Source organism: Pelodiscus sinensis, chromosome 9 (genome assembly GCF_052426305.1).
Source record: "Pelodiscus sinensis isolate ZL-2025 chromosome 9, ASM5242630v1, whole genome shotgun sequence".
In the NCBI taxonomy this organism is placed as follows: Eukaryota; Metazoa; Chordata; order Testudines; family Trionychidae; genus Pelodiscus; species Pelodiscus sinensis.
In genome coordinates this window covers 20,014,920-20,041,495 of record NC_143060.1, presented here as the reverse complement: position 1 = coordinate 20,041,495, position 26,576 = coordinate 20,014,920, and the positions used below count along the sequence as shown (strand labels likewise).

Genomic DNA, 26,576 nt, shown 5'->3' with positions numbered 1-26,576 from the left:
TCCTTCACCTCCTGAAGCATGCGCCGGGGAGTACATAGGATGGAGAGCCTCATGCGCTGGACGAGCACCCGAGGATCCACCCAGACTCCCCAGTCATAGTCCAGGGGGTCTCCAATTTTTGTGACTTCAGCCAGGACCAACCTCTGGCACACCGAGGGGGACTCCTCTGCCTGCACACATAGATGGGGATTGTGTAGCAGGGGCTCTGCGAGGAGGTCTGCCCCCACGGTGGCTCCCAAAGACCTGGTCATCTCTAGCAGCTTCCAGGCCCAGAGGAGGTCCTGGTAGAAGGCCGGCAGCTCAGAGAAGTCTCGCGGAAGACCGCTCAAATACAGGAGCTGCCAGTCATATCAGAGCCCTCAGAAGCAACAAAGGAAAGTGTGCCATCCTTAGGCATACGCGGAGTACGCAGTTGCGTAGGGCACCACGCTTTCTGGGGCACCACTCGGCCGGCCTGGCATGGAGGGGAAGCATACATGTGCTTTTTCGCCCTCCTCTTTTTCTCCCTGTAGAAGGTGCGGGAGCCGTGATCTATCTTCCTAAAGAGGTGGATGCGGGAACGAACACAGGCACCCCGGGCTCGAAGGTCCTCGAGGGCCCAGAGTTCCTCCCGCTTCTCCCGGTACGCGCCGCAGAGGGACGGATCCTCGGGGCCGGTGGCCAGCCGCCTCTCTAGCTCTAAAATCTCCTGTTCCAACTGCTCTATCGCCGCATCCCTCCGCTAGCTGGCCCCCCGGGTGTAGTCCTGTCAGAAGAGCCGCGTGCATACCTTCCCCATATCCCACCACTGCCGTGCAGAGGGAAAGGCGCACCGCCACCCGCGCCAGGCCAGCCAGAACTCCCGAAAGGACGCTACGAAGCCCACATCCTCCAGAAGGCTGTTATTAAAATGCCAGTAGGCCGGCCCCGGCCTCTCCGAAGAAAGAGAGGCCTTCACGGCCACTAAATGGTGGTCCAAGAACGGGATTGGCCGAATGCTGGAGGAGTGGGCCCGGAAGAGATGATGACGAGATAGATAAATGCGGTCCAACCGGGAGTGGAAAAACCGACGACCCACCACCTGGACGTAGGTAAATACAGTTTCCTCACCTAGGTGGAGGTCGTCACGCCAGACGTCCACCAGGGAGTGATGGTCTATTATCTCCCTGAGGACGTCCGCGGTGGCCAGGCACTGCTCGAGCCCTGTTCCAACTCCTCGAGGGTGAAATTGAAGTCCCTGCCCAGAACCAGGCACTCGCAAGGATCCAAAGAGCCGAGGAAGGCAGACGCCCGCTGATAGAAGCGGTGCCTCTCCGAGACGGACGACGGGGCGTAGATGTTGACAAGAATTAGTATCAGCCCCTCTATCTGAACCTGGAGATGCAGCAGACGACCTTGCATGACCCCAGCAGTCCCCAGCACCTCGGGCTGCAGGTTCAGGGAGAACAGGGTAGCCACCCCGGCTTGACGGGCCGACAGGTGGCTGAAATAAACCTTGGGGCCAGACCCCTCCATGAGCCCCGTGACCCATCGACACGGAGATGCAGGGCGTCTGAGGTCCCTGCTGGGAGACCAGCCCCAGATGTGCTGGGAGCAGGAGAAACAAAAACCGCCTCCCGGACGCCAACGTCTGGGCTAAACGTGGCAAGCCCAGGGGCGGCAGTAACAGAGTAAGGGGAGGAAAAGAGTTCAGGGAGGGGATCAGGAAAAGGAGGGAGACGAGGAAGGGGAGTAGGGGGAGAAAGAGGTGAGGGATTGGGGAAAAGACAAGGATGGGAGGGAGGGGGAGAAGGAGGAGGGGTGGGAATCTCAGTTGGGAGGGAGTTTGAACAGGGAGCAGGAGAAGGAACAGGGCGAGAAGCCCCAGCAGAGGAGGCACCGAGATGTGGTGCCTCCTCGCAGGGCAGAGAATTGGTGGCAACGGTAGGGTTAGTGAGACAGAGAGTCAGGAGACAGAGCAGGGGTGATACAGCCGGTAAAAGAGCTTGGTGGAAGGGGAAAGAGGCAGCTCTAGCAGAGGAAACAGCAGCAATCCTGGCTAATTAGGGGAAGCTGAGAAAGGGGGCTGCAAATTAACTAAGGGCCACGTGAAGCAGAATTTACATGATGTGCAAGCTTTACTCTGGAGATGCCATACTCCTTCTGCACTCCAGTTCTTTTAGACATGCTGAGTTCTAATAGAAAGCACAATGCTCTGGGGAACTTGATTTAGAAATCAGAACTCTCCACAAGCCAATTAGTAAGAGACCTCATCTTATCCACATTCATATTTAGATGCAAAATTGAGACATTACTGCTGTACCATTTGCATCCTGCAAAAAGAGGATGAAGCCCAGCTTAATTACAGTCAATAACTGACATTCCACTCAAGAAAAAGGGTAGAGGATCATATTTTCTACATAGCTTTTTCCTTAGTACAAAGGAACTTTCATGATCTCTTTCACAGCAGAACTAACTCCTTGTTCCAGGGGAAAGCAAATGGAATACACCACCATCTTTTCAAATAAGTGGGTGGAGTATGGCAGGCTCTTCCATTCACCAGACATTAATAGAAGTTTTTTTTAAATATTTTGCACTAACTGAAGAATCCAAGAATTTGCTTTCTTTTAAAAATTTGGTGGAATAAAAACAACAAGGTTGCCTATATTGATAGGAATTTGGACTGTTACCTGGATGTCATTAGCCCAATTTAAGTGACATAAAAATGGATCAAGATATATAGTATCAACTGGAATCCATTCACTTTTCATTCTTAACCATTAAATTCTAGAGATCATAGAACCATCCTCTGGGGTGGTCCTGGATTGGTACCTAGCTTATCAGAATAGAGTTTGTGACAGATTGACAAACCTTAGGGAATTAAAGAAAAGTTATTGAACTATACCCTTGGGGTAGATTGTATAAAAATTCAATTTTGTATGTGTTATTGTGGAACTATATAACTTCCTCTAGGGTATGTCTATACAACAGGGCTATTTCAGGATATCAGAAGTATCCCAAATTAACTACCCTGTGTCTTTTGAACATGCCTGCTATTTCGAGAGATGTTTTGAAATAGCTCATGTGTTATTTTGACATCCCTGTAACCCTCGTTCTATGAGGGTTAAGGGATGTCTCGAAATAGCGTCACTGTTTCAAAATCTGGCATGGGGTATACGTGCCAAATTTCAAAGTGTTATTTCAAAATTCAATTGAAATAAGATACACAGTTTGCCCTAAGCAAATTGTGTATCTTATTTTGAGTTTAGGATGCTGTGTAGCTACACCTGTAGAGACTACATTAGTCAGTATCCAAGAAAGCATTAGGAACATCAAAGGACTTTACAGAGGTGAGTGACAGTAATGCAATCAATGGAAGTACTTGCATGGGGGACATGATGTCTGAAGTGATTCTCCCCTCGAAAGCCAATCTTTTGAAGCAACACCCTGGGAAGGGGCTCCATTATCTATAATTACCAGTTCCTGAACACTTCAGATCAAGGGCCCTAAGTATATAAAGGGTTCATGAATAGTTCATGGGGATTCTAGTTCTGAGCTGAAGCTGTTATGGGTTTGTGAACAAAGAAAGAGAGCTTTGGGTACCCGAAGGGGTCCCCGTCAGAATCCAGGGTTGAGACAGCTGAGGGAAGAAGGGGCAGTCTCTGATAAGATAATTAATGTTTTCTCTGTAAAAACTCATACCCTAAGGATAAATAGGCATGCATAGCAATTGAGGTATGGTAACTGATTGGCCTCTGAAGACAAAGCAAGAAGGTCCACTTAGGCAGACTGCTTTTTGATAGGAACATCACAGCAAAGACAATGAGCTCTACATTTTGTGAATTTATCCAAAACAAAGGTTGACATCCCAATTGCTAATAACTTGAAGATTTTTGCCTGCTCTGAGAGACCACTAATCATTTCTTCATGAGTCACCAGTACTGTAAATTCATTCCTTCGCTATTGGGGAATCCTAGACTTCCCATGACACACCACAGATATTTGTAGCCCTTATGGCTTTCCATGCAATGCACATGTCACTTCCCACTTCATTGGTTCTAACTCTAGCAGCTTTTTCAACTTTCTACACCAGTGGTCCCCAACCATTTGAAGCTGCTGGGCGCCAGGGGGCGTGGCCATTCGCCTGCTGGGTGCCAGAGGGCGGGGACACTCGTGCACCCAGGGGCGGGGCCATGCATACGCCACACCCCCACAAGCTACATGCTTGGGGCCAGCAACCCTATGCACCGTGTGGCCACAGGCAGGGCTGCCCATTTGCAGCAAGCCTGGGGCCAGCATCCTGCAGAGCCACGAGCCCAGGGCCAGCACTCCCCCCATAGCCGTGCGCCCAAAGCCAGCACCCCCCCCATAGCTGCGTGCCTGGGGATGCCAATTTGCCGCTCTCCCGGGGCTAGCGCCCCCCATAGCTGCATGCCCGGGGGCTGGGGTGGCCAATTTGCCGTGAGCCTGGGGCCGGCACTCCCTATGCCTAGTTTGCAGATTTGTACAGTGGTAGAACAAGTTTTCACAACATCATGAGGGAGCTGCTAAGCTTGGAAAGTACCCAATGGTAAGTGAAACTGCATTAAAGAGGAAATACCAACCTCACCTGTTTGATCTGTACTTGCCAGTTGGCTGATCTCACTGTGTACACTAGTTGGCACAGACACCAATATGTTTTCCCCCACTCAGTACAGAAAGTTGATCTTCAACATATTGTTGAATTCTACACATAGATGGCTTGGTTGAATTCTACACACAGATGGCTTGTGGAACTATTATAAAGCAGAAATAGTAACCTAATTTCTAACACATCACCTGCAGGAAGGAAATCTGTTGGAAGAACACCTCTGAAAGTACTGGAGAACATGAAAAAATTTAAAAAACAAGTGGTCCTGTAGCACCTTAGAGACTAACAAAAAAATGACATTGTATCATGAACTATTGTGGGCACAACCCACTTCTTCAGATGAGTGGAGCAAGAGGCACACAGAGGTACAGAAATCCTAATTTAGGATTAGGAAATTTAGGATTTCTGAACCTCTCTCTGTGCCTCTTGCTCCACTCATCTGAAGAAGTGGGTTTTGCCTATGAGAGCTCATGATATGATATAAATTTTTTGTTAGTCTCTCAGGTGCTACAAGACCATTTGTGGGTTTTTTTTAAAATTTAAGTTATGCATTTACATGACTATCCCTCTGAGACTTTTGGAGAGCTTGATACACTGCAGGATATTTTGGTAAGCCTCTGGATGTAGACATCCAAGAAAACAACAAGGACAGAAGTAGTCTGTGGATATTCTTTGGATGGGACATAAAGACAGTTATTAAAACCATGAACATGGTTAACCAATAAGCCTGGGTTTATCAGTTAACCCTCCCAGTTACATGCGCACACATAAATAAATTATTTTAACATCCCTTGTAAAAATATCATACTACTTAGGCTACGTCTAGACTACAGAGTTAAATCAGAAAAAGATATGCAATTTGTGGTATGCAAATTGCATATTTTTTCCAATTTTCTTTCAAAAGAGGCTTTTCCAAAATTTGGCGCATCTATATGGCGCCAAATTTCAGAAAAACCTACTCTTTTGACACATCCCTTATCCCTCGTAGAACGAGGTTTACAGGGATGGAGAAAGAGTGTCCACTTTTTCAAAAAAAAATTCAGAAAAGTGGACACGTTCCTTGGATCCAGCACTGTTTTTGTGGGATACCTCTGGAAAAAACGCTGCAGTCTAGACGTAGCCTTAGTTAATACCCTAGAATAGGCCTGGCCATACCGCCAAGCCACCAGATCCGGCTCGCGGAGGTAACGGGAAGACCCAGGCAGGTCCCCAGCTTGTCCTGCAGCCCTGTGCGCCATGCAGAAACGTGGCTGCAGGGCTCCTTTTCTGTTTTAAAACTAGAAGGGAGGGGGGAAGTTTTAGGAGCCACCGCACCCCAGCACATTCCCATTGGCCAGTTTCTGGCAGAAACCAGCCAATGCGAGCTGCTTGTTGGAATAACAAGCAGCTAAGAAGAATCATGCCCCTTCTCCTTGGCTCAGTTACTCATGAAGCACATGGCCAGGCTAGCAGGAATGTTTTAAGCTCTGCAGGTAGGCAGGGCTAGTTTGGCAGCTGACAAATAAGTCTCTTGGCCACAGCCTGCTTCTGGCACCCCAGCCCTTTCCTGCTCCAATTTTCTACCCCTCCCCTCACTCAACATACCCAAACCCTCTGTCCCCCTCTTACACCTATACCACCTCCCAGATCTTGCACCCCAATCTCCTGCCCCAGACCACAATCCCTTCCAACCCTAAGTCACATCCCAAACCCCTATACTCCAGTCCCCTGCCCTAGGTCACAACCACCTGCTTCATCCCAACTCCCTCCCGGACTCCGGTCTCTCTCCTGCAGCCCAATCCCTTACCCAAAGATCCCTTCTGCATCCAACCTCCATCCCAGTATCCACATCTCCTCCATTAGTATCATGGAAGAGTGCGGCCCTCGACCACTTTCCAAAATCTTGGAGTGGTCCCCTGTCAAAAATTATTGCCCATCCCTGACCCAGAAGAATGTTCAGAATAGCAGATGCTGGAGAAGAGAAACAGGATCTATATAGACTTACCAAGATTTGGAAGTCAGCTCCTCAGTCCACCTCAGGTGGTGACATACAGGCAGTCCCCGACTTACGCGGATCCGACTTACATCAGATCCGCAGTTACGAACGGGGCTCCCCTGGAGGACACGGACTGCGGGACCTCGCAGTCCTGCCGCCCGTGTACTCCGGGGCTTTCTCCGCATCTCCCTGGTCTGCAGACCAGGAAGACGCGGAGCAAAGCCGCGGAGGGGCTCGGGCAAGGAGGCAGCCCAGGTGCACCTGGGCTGCTCCGCTACCGGCTTCCCCAAGGCTTTGCAAAGGGACAAGCCGGCAGCGGGACAGCCCAGACGCCCCGCGGCTGTCCCGCTGCTGGCGTCCTCAGAGGCTTTGCTCCCCGTCTCCCTGGCAGACCAGGGAGACGGGGAGCAAAGCCGCGGAGGACCCAGGTGGCGGGACCGCGGTGCGTCTCGGTCCGCCGCCCGTGTCTTCCTGGTCTGCTGGGGTGGGGGTGGGGGGCGCAGCTAGTACGTCCCCCCCCCAGCAGACTAGGCTTTTCTCCAGATGCCTGTGGCAGAGCAGCTGGGGCGCTGCCAGTTGGTCTCGCAGCGCCGCTCTGGGCGCTACTGGACCAACCCGGCAGCACCCCAGCTGCTCTGCCCCAGGCGTCCTGATTCAGCCGCTGCTGGTCAGTTTCAGCAGCGGCTGAATCAGGACGCCTGGGGCAGAGCAGTTGGGGTGCTGCTGGGTTGGTCCAGTAGCGCCGAGGAGCCGCGCTACTGGAGCAACCCAGCAGCACCCCAGCTGCTCTGCCCCAGGCGTCCCCAAGTCAGCTTCTGCTGAAACTGACCAGCGCTGACTACAGGAAGCCCGAGGCAGAGTTGCTCTGCCCCGGGCTTCCTGGAATCAGCTGCTGATCAGTTTCAGCAGCAGCTGACTTGTGGACGCCTGGGGTTCTTAAGTTGATTCTGTATGTAAGTCAGAACTGGCGGTCAGTTTCAGCAGCGGCTGAATCTGGACGCCAGTTCCGACTTACATACAGATTCAACTTAAGAACAAACCTACAGTCCCTATCTTGTACGTAACCCGGGGACTGCCTGTATTGCCTTCTTGCTGTCTGCCTTTTTACTGTTCTCTTTGCAAACCTGGAAAGTACAATGAGCTATTTTTTACTTTCTCTTCTGAAACATACACATTGCTTTCTCTTCTGCTGGGCCAGATCCTTGACTTGTGTAAATCAGTCATGGAACTGCAGCAGCAATACAGAGTAATGTTTTCAGATCAGAAATGAGTCAGTGCAACAGCATCTCTGGGCCCCTAAGCCTGATTGAAATAGGTAAACTTCCATATTCACGGCTCAAGGGAATTTAGAAAAAAGAAATGCAACTACATAACTTATTTCCCCCACATGCAGTCCTGCCAGCACTCCTGTCTTGATCAACAGTTAATCCACCAGCTTGGCCTTTACCTTCAATGACTGTCATAACAAAACAATGGTCATATATGGCACTGTGGAACAGCGTATAAGCAAAAAAAGAAAAAAAGTTTATTACTGTTTAAACTAGACCGAAGTGCAGAATTAGTTTCCTTTCTCCCTATTGAACTTGCATTTGGAGAAACTTTGAAGAAGTTGGGGCCTCTCATGGGCCAGAAGGGGGTCTGCCTTCACTATCCCCCTAGGGTTGTATCAAGTACACAAACTAGACTGGTTTAAAATACACACACAAACCTCTCCTAGAGTCTGATGTAAATATGTTTTACAGAAAATAACTCACTTCATTAGTTGCCCCAGTTCTCCCCACTCTGGATCTATATGAGAATCTATAAAGGAGCTCCTTTGCTACAGCCAAGGCTATAGTTTATACAGCTGCTCTCTCTTAACACAGGAGTGCTCTCCCTAAGTTACACTGCTAGGTGTAACTTAGAGTGGCTGTTTGTCTCTCTTAAGTCAGCTGTCCTCAGATCTCCTCCAAGGTTTCTTCTCATCTTTTCCATTCAGATCTTTTCCACCCAGAATAATTTTATGAGCATCAAGGCATGTTTGAATGTGTACCAACAATAAAAGCACAAAACCTAGCTATGGGCATTCTGCTGATTAGGGGAGCTACATTTGAATCTCTCCTGAGCAGCAGCACAAATGCACAGCTTTCAGGGAGTACAGCTGTCCTCCCTGAACTGGGTTATAACTTAAATCCGCTGTAGGGGTTTAACTGAATTCTTCCTCATCTGGTTCCTTTTCCACAATCACTTTCAGGCTCAGAGCAGCAAGTAAATCCCCTGCTGGTGGCTTCCCTAGATGCAGGAGGAGGCAGCATATATGCATTAAAATGCACTTTAATTGTAATATTTTTGAGGAAAAGAGACAGGGCAGGAGGAACAGGGTCACCTGTAGAAACTTACTGGGCCAAATTCATCTGTGGTGTAATGCCACTGCAATGAATGTTACATCACAGATGGGTTTGGCCCATTACATGGCTGTTTTCCTATGATCTGGACAGCTCAATTGGAAAGAGTTCCTTTATTTGAACCCAGAGGTATTCAGAACTAATGTATTTTGAAAAAACAAACCAACCTGACTGCAGTACGGTGATTGCAAAAAAGTGAAATATTTAACAATAACATTCAGAATTATTTTTCTCAAAAAGTTCCACTGAGTGCTATCACCCCCCTCACACATCCTTTCCTCTCACTTTTAAGTCCCTCCCCCCGCATTTTATTGTAGTGGAACAAACAGGAGAAAAGGGTGTTTCTTGTTAAAACAAATCATATTGACCAAAAATGTTTCATGAACATTTTTATTCTGCTCAAACCCTCATTTTTCATTCAAAAAACTGCATGAAAAATCTCTGGTTTGAAGAGCACTGAACCCTCTCTAAGAGCCCTCTAATAACCTTCCACTTATTACATTTTCATCATGAACAAGCAGATCATAGCACAGTTTTATTCTCATTTGCCCCCAATTTTCTTAGGTTGCAACTCCATTGACTTTTAGAGTTACTCTCAGTTTATACTAGAGATCAGAATCAGGTCCAGAAATCTAATTTGTTACAGATGCAACCACTTAGCTAGTGTTAAATTACATTTATGTAAAAGCCCAATCAATTCTAAACTGATGGTATCAGTGAGCACTTAACAGCTCATAGGACCACTCACCCTAATTTGCAGTGCTATCAAAGGAAGCATTCTAAACATTTATATTATTCTGACCAGCCTGCAAGGGAGAGGGGGTAGGGAATTGACTTTGCGCAGTTTCTCCTTCTTTAAGGAAGTCTGTGGAAAATCAATTTCCTTTAAAATGTCTGCTTGTTTGTTTTTTAACTTAAAAATATCAGGAATGTCAAATGCAGTTTTTGCTATTTTGTCAGAGGTTTTCCTAGAGGATTGGGAAAACAGTGTGTTTCAGTGAATGGGCAGGAAGAATGTATTTTAAGCTAATGAACTATTATTTCAGCTGTTTATAGGCCATTGTGCACTACAGATGTGAAAGTATGCTTAGCTGCAAATACATGTTGTGATACTCTATACATAGTGATAAACACATAGAAAGAACAGCATTTTCTATTAAATTCTGTAGGATTTTAGAATAACTTCTATAAAATCCTATTGAATTAATTCCAATTATATTCCAGAGAGTAAGACACTAATCCAGAAAGCACAAAAGCCCTGAACATAAGAATGTCTTACTTTGTACCAGGCTGTAGAGAGAGATAGACTATGGATAACATTTTCAGATGGGATGAAGGGGAGGGGGTACTACCCTTCTCTGGACATTCCATCTATTCAGTTAACTTGGTTGCCTGAAAGGGTTAAAACCATAGACCATGGGTCCTAGAGAGTCTCCAGAAATGCTAAGGAAGCAGGCAGTGTTGGCAGGAAGCCAGGAAAGCCAATGAAAACAGTGTCATTTTTTTAATTGGAAGCAGTGACCTTCGTGTTCCAGTCTTTGTGTGACCATAGCAGAGCAGGGAGACCCGAACTGAGCCAGGAAAACAGGCATGGAGGGTTCAGCAATATCCATGCCCAAGGAAGGACTAAACCTTCAAATAACAGATATGTGAGTTGAACAGGGAATGTTTAGTCAGAAGCAATCAAGTTATTTTGGGTTTGTTGGACTTCTCTGTGCCAAGCACATGTACAGCCTCTCTCCTCCTTCCACTGTAGCTTTTAAACTGAATCCCAGGGAAGCAATGCTGTGGGTTAATCTTTTCTTTTTCAGTTTCATTGTAACACCTAGCAACGAAGTAATGTTTTATCAAGTATGTCTTCTTTGTTTAGTTAATAAAAATTAATTTTTTAAGATCATGATCTGATTTCTGTGCCTTAAAAGGCAGGAGGTTCTGTGTGCATATGCCTAAGACTGCAAGATCAGCTATTAAGAGAATTACAGTGGGGGTTCAAGCTCTCCCCACAGGCAGGGTTAAAAAGCATAAGGGTACCCCACAGGAAGAATTCCTAAATCTGTCTTCCTGGGCTCTCAGAGGAGTTTTTGCATTTGGGTGGTGGGAGTGTACCATCCAAGGTCAGGTAATCTGTGACCTTGGAGTTTTTAAACAGAAGCCTTAGTGGCATGGTATTTAAAAGTCTCTTGCGAGCCCCCACCTTCTGTACTCAAAGTTCCAGAGTGGGGAACAGCCTTGATAGCACTGATGGCTGTGTCTAGATTGCATCCCTTTTCTCGAAATTGCAAATGAAGCCAGGATTTAAATTTCCCACGTTTCATTTGCATAATGGCATCTGCGGGTTTTTTCCCTAAACGGGGCTTTTCGAAAGCAAAACAGCAGTTTAGATGGGGATCGATTGAAAATAAAACCCTTTTTCAAAAGATCCTGTACTCCTCAGGATCTTTGGAAAAGGGGTTTATTTTTGATCGAGCCCCGTCTAAACTGCCATTTTTCTTTCGAAAAGCCCTGTTTCGAAAAAAACCATGGCTGCCATTATGCAAATGAAGCATGGGAAATTTAAATCCTGGCATCATTTGCAATTTCAAAGTGTCTAATTTACATCCTTTTTTCAAGAAAAGGGATGTAATCTAGACACAGCCTAAGTAATTTCAGAAAATACACCTTGTGCTTCTAAATGATTCAGGAACTTGAGCCCTGATTCTCAATAATATATAGGGGCCTAACTCCCACTAAAATCAATGGGAGTTACATTCTTAAATGGCTTTGAGGATCTGGGCCTAAATTTAAGTGAAAGTCTTGGAGTCCTAAATGACTCTTTAAAATAGGAGTTAAAATAGGAGTTAAGATCCTACATCACTTAGATGCTTTTGATCATTTCACTCTAGAACTCTAAGGCTGTGTCTACATTGGCAAGATTTTGTGCAAAAGCAGCTGCTTTTGCGCAAGATCTTGCTGCCTGTCTACACTGGCCGCGAGTATTTGCACAAGAACACTGATGTTGTAATGTACAAAATCAGTGCTTCTTGAGCAAATACGCTGATGCTCCCGCTCAGGGATAAGCCCTCTTGTGCAAGAGACCAGTGTAGACAGGCAATGTTAATTTCTTGCGCAAGAAAGCCCGATGGCTAAAATGGCCATCGGAGCTTTCTTGCGCAAGAGAGCATCTATACTGGCACGGATACTTTTGTGCAAAAGCACATGCCAGTGTAGACGCTCTCTTGCGCAAATACTTTTAATGGAAAAGTTTTTCCATTAAAAGTATTTGTGCAAAATCATGCCAGTGTAGACGCAGCCAAAGGCACTGTTATACCTGGTCTCGCTTGGGCATTATACAGTAAAAATAAATTCTAGTTGAGGTCCATTATGCACTCTTTCCATTGGAATAATATTCTGTTTTGTCAGATTTTCACCAACCATTTGGCATTCAATGCTCCTTTTTTTGTTCCTTCAACATTCAGGGGCAGATAGGAAATTAACCTGGAAATATTTCTGGGAACAACCACTGATTGCAAAGTGTGAATAATAAATCCAAATGTTAATGAGCACATAGGAAGACTGGTCTCATTACCAATGTGAAACATAATGGGAAAGATTGGTAGGAACAACAGAATTAGCAGTGAAAGCAACTGCAGTGCAGTCAGATAATACAGGGGTGAGTCTGAATACAGGAAGAGAGCTAAAGAGATGTGGTCTGATGGCCTTAACTGGAAACAGGAACTTCTGAGTCCTAATCTGTTTACAGCACAGCTGTGAATGTGTTTGTGTCTCTGCCTCAATTTCCCATTAAAATCTGAATAATGTCTCGGATCAGCTTTACAGGGTTGCTGTGAGCATTAATTAGATAATACTTGGAAAGTGCTTCTAACATGAAAAACCCTGCACAAATATTAATTATTATTTATATCATTTGCCATACTTTGTATTTTATCAATTTAGAAACTAGTCAGTTTCACTGTCTGGGCCTTTTTTATTAGATACCAAAAGACTGCAATCTTTGGGCAGCACACTCTGCGAGGTTGTGTTTTGTAAGGTGTGCATGTGTTGAGAGTATTCCACTCACCCTTTCCCCCTATTTGTTCCTTGACTCTGGGAGAGATTAATTTATCAGTTGTGCAGTTACCACACAGAAATTAAAAAGTTTATGATCAAACTACAATAATGCTATTTAACTAAGGAAAATATGAATAATATTTTTAAATGTGCAAAAGTGACACTTTCTGGCTCATTCTCACTGGTGAGAGGAAAGGTATTCATTATTTTTGTAAGAATAAATAAGTACTGCAGAAAGTAAACACTTACATGTGGCTTGTAAAGTGGAATTTACATAATCTTAACTATGCCAGAAATCACTCACCTTCCTCCACCTTCTAGTTCAGGGCCTGGGAGAAAGTGAAGATTTGGTTGCACAGGGGCAAAAAATGAAGCTCAAGGAAGAATGGAGGAGTGAGTTCTGTGAATACTTGGCAGAGGGCTGATCACTGACAAAAACAAAACCACAACAGTCACACCAAAAGTTGTGGACATGCTAATCTCACTAACTGATTTAAGTATTCTCAGCTCATACAGATGGGGGAGTATTGGATAAGAGCATACATATTTCTATTTTGTACTCTGGCAGTGAATTTTTAGGCCCATTCTTGCATTCCTCATCTTGCACATGCAAGCTTATACGGAAACCAATATAATTTCTTTTGCAGTCAGAATGCCAGAATGAAAACATTACTTTGATAGATATTGAGAGGTTTGTAGCACAAGACATACACATAGTAAATTCAATAGTGAAGGTGGGGTATTTGGAGTATTAGCGTCAATTTTTATTTTGTATTTTTCAGTGGCCAGTACAAGTTATAAGGTGATGAAATGTGAAACAAAGATGTACAAAGTCAGAGTGGGAATAATTTATTTTAAAATATACATTTTCTGTAATTGGATTATTTTCAGGCCTTGACAGAATTTTTGAGTACTGTCAGCTCAAAATTTGGCATTTTTCCAAAAGCCAACTTTTACCAAAAAAATTTTTTTTTCAAAAATTTCAGTTGTTAAATTTGTCCACTGAAATTTTTTAAGGAAGAAAAAAGTAACCTGTTGGTAGTTGTAAGAATTATTTTCTGCTTCATTGTATTACTACCTTGTAATATCTGACAAATCAATTTAGCTACAGGGTTTCTTTCTTTCTTTTAAATGGGTTGTTCATTTAAAATTAAAGCATTTTAAGTTGAAAAATCTAGTGGTCAAAATGCAGAAAATTAAACCCAGACCATTGCAAACCAAAACGAGATAAGTGCTTCCAGATTTGTTGACGTTCCCAGACTCTCTCCCTCTCCTTTCTTCCCTCCCTCCCCCCAACCGTATTTTCTATCTAGCTCGAATTAATTATCCTGGGAAGAATGCTTTATCGTCTTAGTTTTGAGGCTATACTCTTTAAGCACCCCAGTGATCGCAGACACTGCTAAACGTTGCTGGAACTTGGGAGGGGGCATGGAGAGGATGTGTGGCCAAAGTTTAGTCCCAGGTTGTCCTTCTATCACCACACAAAACATCGAGCAAAGAATGAAGACAGTGGCATGGATGAAACCTGATCTATCCATTCGGTACCAAATCGATACTTGATGGGAATTCCAAGCTCTTAGGTCAGAGCACAGCCAGCAGCATTCCACTTTCGGTAAAGCCCTTTCTTCCCTGTAGCTGCCCCCGCATACTTTCTGGCAGTTACGTAGCCTTTTAATACAGACTACTGCTCACGACAGCCGGGAACCGCCTAGTGATTAGGCGGCTGCCTCCGCTGGGTCCTACTGTTCATTGTGTTTACTCCTGGAGCTGGGATTTTTATACCCCCGGACCAACATTTGCTGGTTAGCAGAGAGAGGGTGCATTTCCGCGAATCTGGATCCAATAACACCGACATCGGGAGGTGGGCACCCCAGGTACATTCCTCTCTCCATGCTAAGGCTCCATGTAGGAGGCACAGACATAAATATTCCTGCAGGAAACTTCAAATGCTGTAGAATAATGTATTGTAGTGCAAACAGCTCTTCTGAAAAGCCAATTTCATGAGGGTTTATTTAACAGAATTTGTGTAGTAACATCCAGAAGAATTAGGGATATCTGAAAGGTAAACCAGGGTGACTAAGTTTACTGAGAGTAACAAGTGTTTGTCAAAGTTATAACACAGCACAATTTTCTTTACAGAAGGGATCTACAATATGTGGGACTCTAGACCTACACTTTCAAAGTTATCCACCATTCTTCAATGCACTCAACATTCAGAATATTTGCAGAGAAAAAAACATAGGTGCAAGTAAGTCAGTCAATAATATTTGAGATTAGAAAAGTAGATTCTGAATCCACCTTAAATTTATGTCAGTCATATGCTAAAGCTTTTCCCCCTTTTGTTGTGAAATAAACAAAAATGTTATGAGAAGAATTGTAATTAAATGTATTTAGCATAACTGATTCAATATAGAGGACAAATGTACATATACCCCTGATCCAGATACAAATTCCTCTAACTTGGGGATTGAAAACACACAGTCAAAATTAATTTATTTGATTTTTTTTAAAGATTGCAGTAGAAGACACATAAGAATGATGTCAGAATTAAGTGCTTCTGAGTTCATGAACAGTGTGGTTCTAATTAAAAAGTATATTGATTGCTGGAGTATAAAATATGACTGCTCCAATGACAGTGCAGACTAGTGATGTTTCCCTTATATTGAGTAATCTTCCAGTAATTCTTCTGCAATACATTTATATAAAGGAAGACTATTCCACAGAGTATTCCGTTTGGTAGATGAAGGGCTTTGGGTCATTTACAAAAGTAATAAATCAAGAATCAAGGAGAGAAAGCTAAGGCATGAGAAAGATAAGTTACATGTATTATAAATCAGATATATTTGTCCTCTCATTTAGCATAGTGAATCTTTGTCATTAAAACATGTTTTGTTGAAATACTGGTACATTAAAATGGTTTATCATGAGAGGACCTTGAGAAAGATATTTTATCACTACAGTCTGATTAAACTGAAGTAAGTTACATCAAATTACCACCAAACTTGTTTAATTGTTGGAGTTACTGTAGCCCAAACCCCTGGGGTGCCAAGAGTGTGCCCAGTGTTCTGAATTGTGAAAGCAAGCACAATAGATGTTTCAGCAAGTAGCTCTTGCAGGATATTGATGGATCCCAATATCCACTCAGATACATGGCAAAGGAAAAGATTTTTTTTTCACTAGGGCTGACAGGAAAGAGGAAAAGTTGCAAATGCCCTAAGCAAAGTGGCTCAGTTATAGTTCAAGTGAGCAAAAGTGGTTGGCTACGTCTACACTGGCACCCTTTTCTGGAAATGCTTAAAACGGAACAGTTTTCCGTTATAAGTATTCCCGGAAAAAGTGCGTCTACATTGGCAGGATGCTTTTCCGGAAAAGCACTTTTCACGATTGGGGCTTTTTTGTGGAAAAGACTACTGTGCTGTCTACACTGGCCCTTTTCCGGAATAGTTTTTCCAGAAAAGGACTTTTGCCCGAACGGGAGCAGCATAGTTTTTCCGGAAGAACACTGACAATTTTACAGTAGATCGTCATTGCTTTTCCGGAAAAGCAAGCGGCCAGTGTAGACAGCTGGCAAGTTATTCCAGAAAAGCGGCTGATTTTCCGGAATAAGTGGCCCAGTGTAGACACAGCCGTTATGTTTGGGTCCTTGGAGCAGTCCAATTGAGAGCCAAGGTTCTTCAATCCTAGTACCTCAGATTTCCTCTCCTGTACAGTCTAGAAAATGAGCATTTGCAAGTTTCCAGTCCAGGCTCACTTAGTGGCTCTCATTGGAGCCCCAAAGCACTGGCCCTCTGTCTATCTATTGATGTTCCTTCATAAATCCCACACAGATCTGCACCCATCTGTGATGTCCAGCAGTTGCAGCCCATTCTGCATACAGCTCTGTCCATAGTTCCTGGAGCTTCTCTCCAGCTCTTTGCCCCACTCCCAAACAGAGCTCACTTGCTTCTTGGTTCAGAATTAAGACTTTTTCAATTACCTAGCAATGCACATAGCTAATGGGAATTGTAATTCCTGCTTAGCCAGGAGAGAGCTATAGTGGGGTACAGGGTAAAGGGAGTTTGTCCCCTGCTGTGAAGATCCAGCACACTTGAAAGAAACCAGTCTTATTATAGCATCTACTTCGGGCAGATTTTCAAAATGTCAGGTGTCTGAACCAAGGAAACCAACACACAAATAAACAGCAGTTTGTGGCTTTATGCAGGATGAGAAAAAAATTTTTTTATTAAACTACGGCTTCAAACTCTTCCTTATTCAGTGTATTACTTCTATTCATGCTGTTTCACCTGGTTCTGAGAGAGTCCGAATCTCCAGTGAAGAGATTAATTAAATTAAAAGTAAGAGGGATATTAAATTCTCTCTTTGGCACATAAATCAACATACAACTGCCACTAACGTTAATGAAACCTATGTGTCTAACTTTTGTAATGAAAGATGAAATAATGCTCTTGTGTATGCTAAAAAACACTTGGAGTTGTAAAAATCATGTTAATTGAGTGACTATTTCACTCTCATTAAGGTTAGATCTGAAGAACTGCTTTCAGCTACTTATAAATAAGGTATACCAAAAGAGGCATGCACTATCAATCTCTGCTTCAGGGGGAATATATAAAAGGGGACTACCAATGACCATTCTTCTTTGGGAAAAGGAAAATCATGGAGATCTTTTCTTCCATTTAGAAATGTGAGTATTCCACCTCCAGGAGTTTTCCCTCCAAATATAGTCATCTTTTCTCCCATGCATAAGCTTTCCATGCCCATTTCTGAGATGTTCACTTTGCCCGTCAGTATTTTCCCCAGCCCTATGCATTTTCCTGAGAATTGCAATCTGCCCTGATCCCTCCAGTGTTAGAGGCATATTTTGTCCAATTGAGGGAGCAAAATGTAGGTGTCCTCTTGTAGGCTAATCTCATCCTCTCTTCCCAACCTAAGGACTTCTTGCTGGCTGATCTTTGGGATCTCACCCCAGTGAAGTCGGAGGATATAATAATTGCCCCAGTTTCTGTGAGGTGAGAGTAAAAGGCATGTGTCAACCTCACCCAGACTAATCCTCTCTCTCTTCAAAATGAAAAGCAAGAGGATAGTCTTTAAAGTCAGCAACTATCTCTCCAACAACCCCTCAGACACTCCAACAGCATGCTGTGTCTGCAGCATTTTTTGCCTCTGGTTCAAAGTCATATTTTGTGCTTGTTGAATTTGTTTTGATTTTCTTTAATAGCTTAGTTTTCAGGTTTTGGAGGTTGTTAGGGATTCCCAGTCCTGGTCTCTAATGATAGGGTATTTTTTTTCAAAAGCAGTGATGTTACTTTCTTCAGTTCCTTCAAGAATTTTTTTCAGAAGCTCAAGTAGTACATTCTTCAGTTCCTTCAAGGACTTTAGGATCAATCCATCTAGCCTGGGTGTAGTGAGAAATTAAATGGCTTAATGTGCTCTTTGAACTCCTTGATAAATCTCTTGCTACTAGTGTCTCTACTTAAGTACTACTAATTGTTGGCTGTAGTAAAGACATATGCAACTGTCTGAAATTTCTCTATGATCCCAGTTGTCTTCTATGTTATCTGGTGGATGCACAGACTTGTTTATGAGCATCTTGTTTTTTACTCTTTGCTTATTGATTCTTTTTTAAGTGTTACTTTTATCCTCCATCTTACTTGCCAGAGTTTGTCTTTTATCTTATTAACACCGTTTGGCTGTATTCACATTTAAAAAATATCTTGCTATGGTCCATATAATGTGAGGTGTTCCATGTGGGTCCACTCATTTATCTGCACAGAGACATAATTACTTTGTCTGTACAGAATGTCTTGTAGGATCATAACTTATCAGTCTCAGTCTTTACTCACACCCACCTCTCTGGAATACAGCTCGATTAAACTGAACACCTTTTCATTGTATTTTATGAGTCATATTTTGGAGTGTTGTGTTTGGAATGTAATTTTCCTGTGTGCTCTACTTAACACTGGTGAGCCTGCAGTTAAATTACTGTGTCCAGTATTTGGTATTATACTTTTAGGAAAGATGTGAATAAACTAGAAAGAGTCTAGAGGAAAGAAACAAAAATGATCAAAATATGCTAAAAATGGTTATTAAAAGAATGGTGGTCAGTGGTTTACCTCCACTGAAGGTAAAGAAATGGGTTGGATTTTAGGGAAAACTATAAGGGTAGTTAAGCACTGGAACAGGCTTCCAAGGGAAGTTATGGAATCCCTATGACTGGAGGTTTTAAAGGACAGCTTGGACAAACACCTATCGGGAATGGTCTGGGTTTATTTGGTTCTATCTCACTGCAGATTGCTGAACTAGATGACCTCTGTGGGTCCCTTCCAGACCCACTTTAGTAATTGTTATTACAAAACAGCCTTAATAAGCTATTTTGAACAACATCAGATCTTATTCTCCTATTACAATCAGACCTTTACTGAGCCTCATTTTCCCCCTTCCCATCTTTCCTTCTTGAAGTAGGGTCAGTGAGCTGGAACAAGTTGCATAGTTGGGGTGCAGAGAACCATTGAACCAGCTATAAACCCTGTACAACAGCGGTGAGCAACCTAGGCTAGTCAATGGGCCCAGATGAGTGATCCTCCTTCCTCTTAGGGGGGCCGCAAGATTGTTGTAACGGATACAGTCTCCCGGGATAGGGTAGTTTTGCTCACACTGCTGGCGTACCTAGAATTTGCGGGGTGTGCCGACTGAGTCATTTGACTGAATGCAGAGGGAGCACATGGCTCTCACGGTCAATATTGTGTTCAGTCGACACCACTTCACAGGCCCTTGCTTTGTGTGTGTGTGTCACTCTAGTAATACCAGCAGGGAAAAAAAACCCTACATGGATGGAAATCAGTGAAATCTGGCTCCCGAGCAATGTCTCATGGGCCACCCCTAGAACTCAGATGGGCCACAGGTTGCCCACCATGGCTGTATATAATGAAAACCACTTCAAGCCGGGGGATGCTGCTGCAGCCCCCGCCCTAGATCCAGCCCCCCTGGGTAAGGCTGTCAAAGGACATCGCTCAGCACAGAGCACCCTGTCCCCACTCGGCACACACCACCAGCGCCTCGGCCCTAGGGGGGGACAGGCCCGGGGACCACCTGCCGGAGTGTCCCGGCTGCGGCTAAGGGGCGTGTAGGTAGCTCGGGGGCCGAGGGCCTTTCCCCCGGCTGAAGAGGCGGGAAGGACCAGTCCACCTTAAGGCCGCGGGGGAAGGGGCCGTGCGCATGCGCATGCGCCGCGGGCCTGAGGAGAGTTGTCTACGCCGGGAGCAGCCACGGGCGCCGCGGAGCCAGCGCTGTTCGCTCTGCCGCCGCGCCAGACTCGCTTCCAGCGCCCAGGGAGCCTCGCCGTGCCGGGGCCATGCGGGGCAGCGAGTGAGCGAAGCGGGGCGGCCGGGCTGCTGCCCCCCCCCCTCCCACGCACTTTCCCGTCGCCGCCGAGGAGCCGCACGCGGAAGCGGTGAGTGAGCCCGGGGCTCGGAGCGCGGCCGAGGCCGGGTGCGATGAGCGCCCCCCCTCCCACTCAGCCCCGAAGGCCCCGCTCTCTGCCCCACGTTGGCTGCTGCGCCTTGCAGCCCAGCCCGGGCGGCGTAGGGGGGCTGGAGTGGGGCTGCGCTGGGGCGGAGAAGGGGGGTTGGTGTAGCCTAGATTTTAAAACGTGAGATCAAGGGGTCCCCCCCCCCAAAAAAAAGGCTGCCTTCGCAATTTGGATTTTCACAGCCCAGCCAGAAGCGATATGCTGACATCCTGTTTATATCATGCGATTACATCCTGTGTTCTCCAGGCGGTTGTATTTGAGACCATCTTCCCTCCTCTCCCTTTCCGACTAGTTGGGCGAAGTGTTCACACATCCCAGGAACCAGTTAGAAGGAGCGAATTTCGCCTGGTCCCAGGGCTGTTCAGTCACGTTAAATGCACACGGGAGTAATGAGTGCTGGATGTTAAGTACTTACTGCATTTAGTCTTAAAACAGACATCCAGTCCAGGTCGACTATCTGGCAGATGTGTACAGAGGGTACGTTTTGGGTGGGTGGGTAGAAGGCAAGTAAGGTGTAAATCGTGGGAAAGATGAAGTTGAAAGACAAGCCTTCCTAATAAAGGCTAGATGCCTCAAAACAAGGAGGTATACAAGTTGCTACGTTAGGCATGCAGTATGCGAAAGGGAACTGTTTTTCTCAGTAAGGAGTAGATGGTTCAGGTGGAAGCTTATAAGGGACTCAACACTTGGCTGACTGTAAATGCACCCTAAAACATGACCTTTTTACGTTTAGTTTATGTTAAGTTAAAAAATGCAACCTGTTAAGGTTTCAATATTTACACTTTTTTGGCTACGAAAGAGTTGAGGCTACATAAATTTTCTCGTTACACCCCTTGCACTCAGTTAATTTTTTGTTTGATCCATATTATAGTGATGTTGAAGAAATCTGGTAAATTTGCTGCTTCATGTCACAGCTTATGATAATTTTTTTTGTGTTGAAATTCCATTTAAGAAAACTGTTTATTTTACTTTATGCATAGAAACAATCCAATCATTACGTTTAGAGAGCAAATTTATATCCCACAAAAGTATCAGCATTGTTTATTGTCCTTGGAAGCTACAAAATAGTGCAATTCTGATAAATGCTCATCACTGCTAAAAGTAGTGGTATGGTTGGGGAAAGTGGTGTAAAATGGCATCTTTATGCTCACAAAATCTGTTTCTTGGGATACTCTGGGCTTATCTATAGTTGATTTAATTCAGATTAAGGTAGAATGAATTCAAAAATTATTTTTTAAACGAACTTGTTATCTGAAACATAGCTATAAAAAAGAAGATACAAATGTTTGTAGATGTGAGCTGGAATAGAATGTTACCAAATGTAATAATTTCTTGGTAGAGATATAGAAGCTAGAAAAGACCTACATTGACTAAATTTCAGTATCACAGGTCTTCCACACCATCTTATTTTTTTGCTCAGTTTAAATAAAGTGTGCCTAGTACTTTGAAACATAATTACTTTTAGTTTTGCTTTAACTTGTGCAGACTAGGGCATCGATGTTGGAACCAGGGGTGCTGCATGACACCCTCACTATAAAAATTGTTCCAGTACCTCTGGACTAGGTGCTGGGTCTGGCAAATGCTCTTACAAAATGTTTGCAGGATTGGGCCATAGTTACAATAGACACTGCCAGTGTTGCACCTCTTTTCTGGTTAAAAAGATGAGATGTTCTCTTGGTATGTTTCATAATCTCAAGTTCAGTGTGCATTTTAAAGAAAGCAAGAATTGAGCTAGAATAGATGAGTTGCTCAACTGGCATGTCACATCTGATCTTCAGCCCAATGCAAGTACCTGCACCCCAAACATCTCTCAGATTTAAGTACTGTATTAGTGTTGGCAGTATCAACACTACAGTCAAGTTAGGAGGAGGCTATTTTAAAAACACATGTACTAGTAGACTAGTGATAGACTATAGATATAGAAAATGATTAATTGTAAAATATTTATTAAAGTATTTGGAGGTCTAGAACAGAAACTACACGGCAGTCTTTGAATATGAAAATGGTTAAACTCAGTCTGGTTTACAGATAGCATCGATCTTATGAAGGTTTCAGTATAAATTAGTATCCTTTGTTTGAAAATTGAGAGTTTGGGTAATAAGGAGATTCAGTCCTGCATAGGTACCATGGAAATAGTACTTCAGGCACTGAAAACATGGAGGTTATCACTAATCTACAACCTAAAGTCAGACAGTTGGCTTTACAGTAAGCTATTTGTTACATTTGACAAAGTATTTTGACTGAGTTTTTCATTTAAAAAAAAAAAAACCTCCAGAGGTGTGCTTGGATAAGTTACATTTTCTGTACCAGAGACTTCATACAGGCGCCTCTATTTTGGGGCAAAATCAAAGTGTAAGTACTCTTGACGGTTGAGTGCCATGGCATATCTTAGATGCGGCTTAATCACTAGTATATAATGTGTTCTATTCTAAGTTCTGTTGTGGCCATATATGGGGAGTGGTAGGCACTTCCTACTGGTACTTGTAAGTTTGCAGGAAATTGCACCTTGAGCTCAGACTTTACATAGCCTCTGTAAATACAAAGCAGATTACCTAGACTTGAGCAGCACATGCATTCAAATAATTTTGGAAGATCAGAATAGAGAATTTATGGTTCTAGTGTCATAGATTAGACTAGAATCAAATGTGGAATATTTTGCCATTTTCTAATCTAGACATGGCATTTTAATATAATTTGTGCACACACATACCTATTCTTGCACTTTCTATTTTGCAAATGCCATCTGTTTTCCAGTTGAGATTAACAGTATTTGCAAGGCATTTTATCTGATTCCTGTGAGAGGAGTTTGCTATTGTACAGAGCAAGTTCACAAACATCAGGATTTTTTGGGAGGAGGGGTTAGAAAAAACTGTATTTTGTTTAAACAATCAAAATGTTAAATGTTTAAATAACTTGTTTACATTCTTCAGTAACTTTAAAACTGGAAGGAATTGCTAATTTCATTAAATTCAAGAAGTCTCAGTAATTGATATGATATTAAAATACGGCTTAAAAGAAAATCTGATTCTGAAATTGGAGATAATTCTCTGATAAAAAAATCTGATATTTCTAAATTAACCTATTTATGATCTTTACTAAAATAGTGTTGAAATGAAGGAAGTAAAAACACATCAGGTGTATAATAGGAAAACAAATGGTGTCTAAATTGCAAAATGAAAAACAAAGAGAATTTATTGAGAATTTTCTTGACATACTCTGAAAAGAGGTTACAACTTTGAAGTCAAACCAGTCCTTGTTTTATTAGTGTCATTTACGTAAAAAAGATGAAATCCACAATAAATTTTCTAATACTCTTGCACTTTTACCATTGGAAATGTTTTTTTACATATCTAGTGTGAATGAAACTTAGATACAAAAGGTTGGTTCTTTTATTGGACGAGTGGATGATGCTTAGTGGGCAGGATACTTTCACAAAGAATGTGTTGTGATCAAATGTAATTTGCTAAAGCTATATAAAATGTTAGTGCATATTTTATAGTGCTTCAGAGAGCTTTGATCTCTATGAAGTCCATGTGCAGGCTTCCCTCTTCCTCTGTGGAAGTATAAACTGCTACCACAATACTCTTCTAGGCTTTATTATGAAGGCTGCAGTCTACACAGAGGGAAAGGTAGAAGGGATAGACATACCCTCCCATCTTCTAAGACAATGGTGTCCAACATGCTAGCCACGTGTGCAGGGGCGGATATAGGGCAGGGCGAACGGGGCGGCCGCCCCAGGCCCCGCGCTTAAAAAAGCCCCACGCATGCGCCGTGGCAAAGGGGGGGCCCCGCGGAGTTACGCTGCCCGGGGCCCCGCAAAACAGTCATCTGCCCCTGCACATGTGGCTATTTGGCTAGTTGAATGTGGCTAGTTCGCTATCGCAGTAGCCACTAGTGGCTACTGCGATAGCAAACTGGATGGACACCATGGTTCTAAGACTTTAAGCTGTATTCTTTTTTTTTCTGAAGAGCTCTCCTAAGGGATTCCTTGATTACATTGCTGCCACAGTTGGGTGGAGATGCATGAAGGATGCCATAGGTCAGAACTAATGTGGAACCAAATCTTTAAAATCCATGCAAGTTTTTGGGGATCTGCCAGCTTAGAGGGTGGGCCCTCCAGCTTAATGGAGATAGGACTATTCCCCACTCCTTCCACAGAAACAGTGAAAGTGTACAAGCGAGTCCATGGACATTATTCCTCAGAGGGACAGGAAACTTAACTGTGAAAGTAAAGTCCAGAGTTTGATGTTTACTTATAAATTTAGATTGAAAAATATGACAAATAGGCCTCACGCTCCATGAAGAATACCAGTGAGCTAAAAAAGCAGGTTAACAAACTAAAAATGTTAGTTTATACAGAGGAGCTTGAGCAGCAAAACTTAGATGCTGACTTCAGGAGGAGTTTGGACCATAGTTTTGCTTTCTGGCCCATATCTCATATATTAGTAGTTAATGAACAGTAGGAGGTATATTTGTCATTCAGTATTAAGGAGCTATATGCATGTGGAGGAGAAGACAGTCCTTTGAATGATACATTGGCAGTATTTGTGCTTTTTTTCCCCCTTCTCCAAAAGTCGCAGCTCCTTACAGGAATGATGTAAGGTAATAATAAAATCCTTGGGGTATTCAATATGTAACACAAACAAAATCTGTAGAGCACTCAAGCTGCAGTTTGATTTTTTTCCTGTCTGGGTAATAGAAAACAAACACTTGCTGCATTTATAGCAAGTTGCTTTTAATGTTTGGAACATAGGGTTCAGACAGTAGAAATGTTTTCTGCTTGCTCTCTACAATACTTTTTTTTTTTTTTTTTTTTTTTTTTTTTTTTCCAGTGCTGAAGAATAGGACAAACTAAAGAAGTGATAATTTAACATCAGGAGGTAGGATTTGAGAACTCAGGAGTAAAGTAGTGATAGAGACAAAATATTTTAAAAAAATTCAGACCTTTAAATTTGCTTTTACTGTACCAACAGTTTAGAAATGAAAAATTAGAGGAAAAATTATTCTATTAAAATTGTGGTTTTGACAGTAGTTTGTGTATGGTCACTGTCAACATTTCCTTCTGTTTGTCTATATCTATGAGTATTTCATAGAAGAGTAGTATGGCTTTTTTTGTTTTTTGTTTTTTGTTTTTTTAAGAATAACTAGGAAAGTGACAGAAAATCAGATTGACAGTGTGTTTCATAGGCAGATTTGTAGAAGGGAATTACTGGGTTTCAAGTGTGCTGTGTCCCTCAGATGCCAGTTGTATCTCTAAGGACTCTATCAATATCTTTTCCTTGTTTTTCATCACAGTACCTGTGTGCTTTACAGAGGTTCACCAAACAGCATGCTATGTGAAACATCACTTACTTTCTCTAATTATTAGGTAACTTACTACCCTAGTTAACCAAATAACTAACGGAAAAAATTGGTGAACAGAAAGAACAAATTTCATTTAGAGTGATAAGAAAAATGTCCCATTTCACACTTTGCTATTGTCATCCTCATACAGGTTGAACCTGTCTAGTCCAGAATAGGGATGTAAATGACTAGTTGACTATCCAGTAAGCATAAGTTTATTGGACAGTTGACTAGTGATGTGACTAGTCGCTTCTCCCTCCTTGCTGCCTCTATCAAAAAGATGCAGCAAGTGGGGGGAGCAGGAGCCGGTGCTGTGGGGAACTGGCTTAAAAGCCAGCTCCCCACAGCAGGGAAGATAGAGGCACAGCAGGAAACAGCATGAGCAGGGACTGCAGCCATCTCCGCTCCCACTGGTTCTGCTGCAATTCTGCTTTTGAAATATACAAGAGTGGCAGCAGAGTCCAGTAAGCAGTGGAAGTGTTGGTAGTGCTGCTAGACAATATTGACCTCCTGTGGTCCAGAAAATTATCTGGTTTGAAACCCGGTCAGGTCCTGAGGGTAGAGCAGTTCAACCTGTATTCTTGCCACAGTTGGCATTTGTCTGGATATTTCTGATGTCAGCATTGACACAAATCATGTCTCTTTATTCATATGAGTTCCAAGTAATCTGTTAACACTTCCGGATTTTTTTAAGTACAGGCAGTCCCCGGGTTA

General features: G+C 43.4%; 1 protein-coding gene across 4 annotated transcripts in view; it reads left to right on the top strand.

Annotated features, from left to right (window-relative positions):
• The first annotated feature begins 15,156 nt into the window (after positions 1 to 15,156).
• The window catches only part of JAK1 (Janus kinase 1), a 98,608-nt gene continuing 87,188 nt past the window's right edge, over positions 15,157 to 26,576 (top strand). For 2 of the 4 annotated variants that reach the window (XM_075936161.2, XM_075936158.2), the window contains exon 1: positions 20,210 to 20,441. The gene's annotated coding sequence lies outside the window, so the exon portion shown is untranslated. Of the gene's footprint in view, positions 15,243 to 20,209; positions 20,442 to 25,351; positions 25,400 to 26,576 lie in introns of those variants that run through there. The other 2 variants (XM_089780454.1, XM_075936159.2) reach the window with 2 other exon arrangements.